Source organism: Pteropus vampyrus, unplaced genomic scaffold, assembly GCF_000151845.1.
Source record: "Pteropus vampyrus isolate Shadow unplaced genomic scaffold, Pvam_2.0 Scaffold2, whole genome shotgun sequence".
NCBI lineage: Eukaryota > Metazoa > Chordata > Mammalia > Chiroptera > Pteropodidae > Pteropus > Pteropus vampyrus.
In genome coordinates, this window is record NW_011888783.1 from 12,560,294 (window position 1) to 12,567,788 (window position 7,495).

Genomic DNA, 7,495 nt, shown 5'->3' on the forward strand with positions numbered 1-7,495 from the left:
TTTCTAGCGAGACTCCAAGAAAAGCTGATGCTGCTGATCTTTGGACCATACCACTAAGGACCTAGAAAAATGTTTAGCCTTTCAGGCTGTGAGATGATGGCCCCAAACTTTAATGCTATATATACACATCCCTTTTCTTAAATACAACGATCAGGAGTGGGAGTTTCCACCTACTCCTAATTCATTGCTTCCCAACCTTGGCAACCCATGGAATTCCCGGCAGCTTTAAAGAAATACAGATGACTGGGTCTCACCCCCGGAGATTCTGCTCTGAGTCATCCTAGGCATTAGGAAGTTGAACTGCTCCCTGGGGCGGGGGGGTTCCATTGTGCATCCAAGGAGGAGAAGCCCTGACCTAGTCAAATACAGTGACCCACTTAATGTTTTCATTTAAAAGTTCTATATTCTATCTTTTCTCACCTCAAGGCAGTAACTTTAATTTAGTCAAGCAGACTTTACATTTAAGTGTATGCAAACCAGTTACCATATATTTTTTTTTAAAACTAAGGGTTATCCTCCCTTAAATTTTCAAAACACGCCGTACTTAAATTTTTCTTAGAGACATGGCAAATTTATTAAACATTTTTCCCCACACTGGTGACACGGCTCAGTTTTATTGAATTATAAAATTGCTACAATACTTTAAACAAGCAGAATTTTCATAACAAAAATATAGAGTACACCTTTTGGAATTTGGAAGAGAAAAAAGAATACTCACAAAATAAGTACACATATATTTTAAAATGAAGTTTATTTTTTCCCTGGGAATAAAAATCCTATTCTGAAAATGTTTCAAAATTGAAGTGCTTAGTTATGTCAATCTAAAACCACATTTGCTATTAGGTTACTAAGTTTATTTAGAGACTAGCTTTTCTCTCTCAGTATTTCCAATTCATTTAACTTCTAAAAGTTACAAACTGTTCACTTAAACACCCACAAATTCTTGCTGCAAGAACCATTATATGTATTAGTTATGACTAAGCAAAAATAAATATTTAAAAGGCAAAAAAACCCATGTGTTTATGTTTTCAATAATATTTATATGCACAAAGATAAAGCTATTTTAAAACAATCATGATATTTTCTAATGCTTGCTCATTTAGGTTAAGGTTAAACTAATAGTTGGGGTACAAATGTGAATAATAAATATACTATTCAACTAAATGGTGACAATTTAGGAAAGCCAATGATAGTTAGATATTCAATTTATCTAAACTATTAAAAATAAAGCACTGAGTATTAAGTGCACTCAAGAATTAGAAAACAAAGATGAATACTAGCGACATAGCACTTAGTAAGTGGTCAATGAATATTGACAGAACGAAGATTTTTTTAAAAGGTGAATAAACATATAAGCAATCCTAAATTAAATGCCCCCTTGAACTCACCACCTTTCCAAAGTGTTTCTTTTTCTTTTCTAAAATAGTCTACCAAATGTAGAGATATTGAAGAGGCTATTTGGAGGGGGACACAATAATCATCAATCGAAATGGAAAAAAGATTAAAAAGTAATAAAACAAAGTAAAAGTATAAAAATGGGGAAAATTCATATAATTTACTCTGGTTAATTATGGATAATATTGGAAAGCTCTTAGAAACTTACTTTTAACATTCGACCATGATTTTTATAACATGCAACTATGATTTCTTCAGAGCGTATAAAAATGATTGAAATAACACAGAGAACTTGAAAACCGGAGGGGTTTTCAAAGACTCATAGTGAGTCTTTTATTTTCTCTAGATCAAGCCAGTAAAGGACTTGAACTATTAAAAACAACATCTAAAATTATAATCACTCCCTTCATACTCCCCCAAAGAAAGAAAAACACCTATAGAAGTTAGATCTAGAAGTGACAGATGCAAACGTGATAGCAGAGGAAGCCACGTGTCCCAAAAAAGAAACTGTTTTGAGGCCAAAAAGTCACCCTACATTTTGCCACCCTTCATGATTCAAGCCATATTCAAAGACACTGTGTAGCCAAGGTGGCTTGATTCACAAAAGCAAGAGAGAGAATTTATAATCTGTATATTTTCTCCCCTAAAATCATGGCCTGTATTTAAAAAACACAGCAAGGAGAAAGGAGGGCAACTCATCTAGAAAGTTTGCTACTTAAGCAAAACTTCAGATGAATTAAAACTCTTCTCTCAAGTGAGGGCTAAGGGTGATCTAAACATAAAAAGTATGCTATTGAATTTCACTTGGCTAAACTCATACTTTTTAAATTTTTTTTTTTTTTTTAAGTATGGCACTGTTGTTATTTCCCCCCACCCCCGCAGCACCATGTCAAGGTTGCAAATGTCTTCCAATTCACAAAGGCACTGCTAGTAAGTAAACAGTGTTTGTTACATATGTACACATATACACTTAGGCTGAACAGAGATGATGGGCTATTTTTGTTTCCATTTAAGAAATATATGTATGATTAAGTTCATCCTAATATAATAGTGGAAACTGAAAACAGGGAATCAATTATGAGTTGTTCCACTTTGTGAGTGCTTCAAAAAATATAATGTAGCAAAGTTATGCAAAGTCAGCCATAATCATTGCCTTATATTCTAGATGACAGAATATCCTTGCCACCATTTCTCACACCCTCCCACAAAGCCCACGGCAGACATCATTAACTAAGTAGGAAGGTCACTCTGATAATCTAGCCTCAAACTCAGAATCCCTGGAAGCCACACTAACTAATCAGTTGGTACGGAAGGAAAAAAACACAAAAGACAATACGTCATCCATGGTCACGATGCTAAATCACAAGTATTTATTGCCACACACTTCTCTCTGGCCAACCCGTGCAAAACAGGAAAACAAACCAAAAAATTACTAAGAAACAAATAGGAGTTGTAATGACTTGTATTCTAAGTCCTCAGCCAAGATGGGGCATCATGGCAAGGGGCCCCAGACAGTCTTCTGGGTCTGCCAATTCTGAAGGCAAGCTGAAACACTTGGATAACCTAGCAACCCCTGGCAACCACAAATACCAGAGGACAAGGACAGAGTATAGAAATTTCCTATATAATTCAAGTATCGAGTCTGATTTTGGTGGTAATACTTAGAAGGTATTATTGTTTACTAATGTACCATATAAATTTGTCAAATGAAGGTTTTTAATCAGGTATACATTCCCTGACCGAAATCTGGATGCTCAACCCATAAGCTCTAGGCCATACTTTTGGTTGCTGCCAAACAAACAAAAAAAAACACAACTCTTTTTTGACCAAGTCATGGTAACTTCTGCAGAAAACTTGTTTTATCCTTTGTAGCTAAACTTGTAAAATCAGTTTTAAAACTAAATATAAAGCTATTATCTCAAAACAAAATGATTCCAAGTTGCATTGTCTACAATCAAGAAACTATACACACAGACCAGCATGCACATATACTCACACACACGATTAAAGAAAAGTACTAGACCCTCTAGGATTGTCTCATTCTAGCCATCTAGAAAAAGCAATCAATTTACATTTCTTTGCATAGAAAGATTAAAAAGAAAATAAGAGCTGGAATGCCTGTCAGGTCAATAATGGCAGAAGTCATCAGAATCATTCTATTGTAACATATGAAAAATACTTGTAAATATATATAGACTCCTCTCCTTCCTTACCAGCTGCATCATATAGATGTGCCACTGTTTAATCATCTTGTTATTGATGAGCTACTCTGAACAAGTGAAATGTACACCTACATAAAATAAAAGTCAATGCACAAGGAAAAGGTCTAGAAGGATATACACCAGAAAAGAGTGGTTACCCCAGGAAGTGAGAGTGTCAAAGTGAACTTTCACTTTATTCATATTGTCTAAATGATCATTTAATAAAGAGTATCTTCAGGTATTGCTTTTAAAAAATAAGAGGAAGGGTGGGAAATAACCCAGCCCTCCCAGAATTAAAGTCCAGAGTGCAGAGAGAAAGATGATGGCACTGAGTGGGACTGAAGAGTTTTCCCAGAACACCTTTTTCATTGCACATAACTTTCTTTATTCCTAAACTGCTACATCTCATCCAAAATGATCATTTCTGCCTACTAATATCAAGAGAGGTTGGGAAAGAAAAGAATGCGTAAGTCTAGCTCGTAGTAGCTATGGATCCCTCGTGACACAATTCTCTCCTTTGTTGCTATGTCCGTGCTACCAAACCTGGTATTGAGATTGAAGTGGGTAAACAGTCTTTGTGACAAACTTTTCAAAGAACTAAGAATATCAACAGCATCCTCCTCTCACTCTGACAGAATAAAACTAAGGAGGAAATTCGCTACAGAGGCATACATTTTATTCATCTCAGATATTCTGAATATATTACCCCTCACTGATGTCAAAGGAATTGCTTAATGTGTTAATATCCTCGTACATTAGTTCATTTGATTTACCTATTTCAATTAATCAAAACTTAATACACCCTGCCACAAATCTTGGGTTTTGTGATTAAAGTCACGCTCAATTATTCAGCAATTGATACTAGTCCAGAACTGAAATACTAAATGGATCACTTAAAGACTTAGTATTTTAAGATATAGTAATAAAATATTCCTTATTCTAATCAATCACATATGCGTTAATCCTGGTTCTGTGCATTTTGGTTGCTCTTGTGTTCTTGTACTTTAGTATCTCTTTAATATCTTGTTATGAGGTTAAAATGAGGTGAAGCAACTGGCCCATGGAAAGTGTTCCAAATGTTTTATTATCAAAGAGACCAACAAAAGTTGTTTTGAGGGAAAGCACATTATGGGACAGAAAAGGCAAATTCCATCCTGTGAAAATATATAGTTTAGTCACCGCATTTAGAGAAGAGGCAGCATAAGGGCTCCAAGATGTAGACATCAAAGCTCTGGAGATGAAACATCAAAGCAAACAGTGAGAGGACAGTAATATTCACATCTAGACAACAAAATGCCAGCATCACACTAACAGCAGGCACTGTTTTACCTACCCTGACCGTGTCTACCAGTTTCATCTGTACTGCCAAAGTTATCCTGATAATTTGCATAGAAGTTTATTCACACTAAGCAACCGGCCATTCTTTTTATAGAAAAATTTCTCATCTCATCTGTACTGATATTTCTCATCTGTACTGGTATTTACAGCCATTTCTCACCACCATGGGACTCTAGTGAGGGAGAATGTATATCTCCAGAAAAATAAAAATCCCCTTCCTCAAAATGTGCATCTCACTATCCATAAAAAGAGTAGTGGGATCACCTCCTCCCACTTCACCTCTAAGAATTAGAATTTTGTGTTATCATAACCTCAATCCAGATACAAAGAAGATTTTTAAAACAAGTGAACAAATGTAGGCATTTTGCTTTATATAAATTCACATTTTCTGAAAAGTATACAGCCACCCACAAGAAGGTCATAGATGTAGTGATTACAGTCCACTATATCTCTATTCCTCTTCTCTATATATCAGAGTATTACATCTACTGGCTATAGGTAGGGCATAATAAACATCATCTTCACAATTTTATTCTCTATACTTCATATTTAGATGATAAAAACACAATACCAATAAAGCTTAAAACCACATTAAAATTGTTATTATATACTTTTAAAAACTTTTAGACTATTACTGATTGTATTTTTTAAGGCTTTACTGTGTCTTAGATAAAATTTAACACCTGAAAATTTCATGTGAAGTCTAGTTAAACGTAGGGTCGATATTATCAGATACCAGATTTCCCCATGTATCAGCAATTCTTCCTATGGTGAAAACACTTTCATTCAAGTCTAAGTGGATTACTGAATTAAGAGTGATAGTGGTAATAATAATGGTAATAACAATATTAATAATAACGAATTTATTTAATGCATACTATATGCCAGGCACTATTCTATGTGCTTTTTAGGTACTGATCCTTCTAATCCTCATAGTAGTTCTATGAGGTAGGCAGTACAGTAAAACCATATTGAAAAGCATTACAGAGTAGAATTATAGAATACTAAAGAAATTTTGTTTTCTGCACACTATTAGAATTTAAATCTAGACTCCCAGTTAAATATGATAGACTGACCCATGTATTTATTTTCTAGAGCTCCCAAACTCCACCAAAAGGCATTAAGGGAATATAAATGGTATTAATCGACAAAGACAAAGAGAACAGATTACAAAGCCATTAGATTTCAACAGATTTATACAAATAAAAATCAGGAGGAAGTATAATAACTAACCTAGCAAAGTAGAGGCAGTTAAAGCCTAAGTACCTAAAAATACACCTTACCAAACCCCTAACAAGTTCAAGATTGGGAAACACCACCTATTGTAGAAAAAGGGAGTGAGATACAGGGTTGAAATTAGGACGAAAAGTCTGTATAAAGAGCAACTGGATGCCAGGTTCTCTCCTCACCCTCCACAGCAGACAGCCCACCCAGCCCCAACTTCCATCCACAGGAGAAACTGAACCCGAGAGTCGCGAACCACAGAGGAAGACTGGGGCGGGTGGGGCAGGGCATGAGAGATTGAAAATAGGGAGATTAAGTAAAAGCCACCATACAAACTATGGTATCCTCAGCCCTGTTCTTCTACCCAGCTGCCAGAACCTAAGAGTTCTTTCTAGAGAAACTGAATACTTCCAAAGAATACACTTCCACTGGAAATTAGGGGACTCCACAAAAAGGCCAATTCTCTGCCTGATGGCCCTTCAGAAAACTGATAAACATGGCCTATACACAAAGATCTATGAAATTAATTTTTTGGTCCCTTATCCTTAATATGAATGAACGACCTAATTTTCTATGAAAGCCTTCAGAATGAAAGACATAGTCCACAACAAATAAACAGAAAATGAGAACATGGAAAAAAAGAGAAACAATGCAATGAACAGGACACGCATAAGAAAAAAACTGGTAAGCATCCTCAGGGATAACGAGAAGACATTGAGGCTATAAAATAAGAATTGAGGACTATGAAAAAATGTGAAATATGAAAATTTCATATTTTCATATAGCTAAAAAAAAAATCAAAGGAAGAGCCAGAGGATAACAAAAAGAACAAATACAACTTAAGGAGCAACTAGAAAGGTTTTTTAAATTAGAGGATCAATCTGTGAGGTCCAACATTCAAATAACAGCAATTCTAGAAAGAAAGAATGAAGAAAATGGAGGAGAGAAAATTATCAAAAAGGTAACACAAAAAATTTCCCAGAATTGAAGTGGACAAGTCTACAAATTGACAGACTCCACCAAGTCGAGTACCCATCAACATGAATGAATGAAAACCCACACATCGTCATGAAGTGTCGGGGGTGCCGGGGGTGAAAAGAAACTACTAAAAGCTTCCAGAGTGTAAAAACAGACCCCATGTAAAAAAACAGTATCAGAATTTTCACAGGAATAATGAATGCTATAAGACAATGGAGCATGGCATTTAAAATTGTAAGGGAAAATTATTTTCAACAGACTCCAAACTACCAATCAATCAAGAATAAAGATATTTTCAGAACTGTAAAGTCTCAGAATCTTTACTGCTCATGCACCTTTTCCTAGGAAGTTTTCATGGT

The 7,495-nt window shown here is 35.2% G+C and overlaps 1 long non-coding RNA gene across 1 annotated transcript in view; it reads right to left on the minus strand.

Moving 5' to 3' along the window:
* Positions 1 to 594: 594 nt before the first annotated feature.
* LOC111738172 overlaps positions 595 to 7,495 on the minus strand; it is a 9,506-nt gene continuing 2,605 nt past the window's right edge. The window contains exon 2 of the long non-coding RNA XR_002779714.1: positions 595 to 7,471. This is a non-coding gene — a long non-coding RNA (uncharacterized LOC111738172). The remainder of the gene's footprint in view (positions 7,472 to 7,495) is intronic.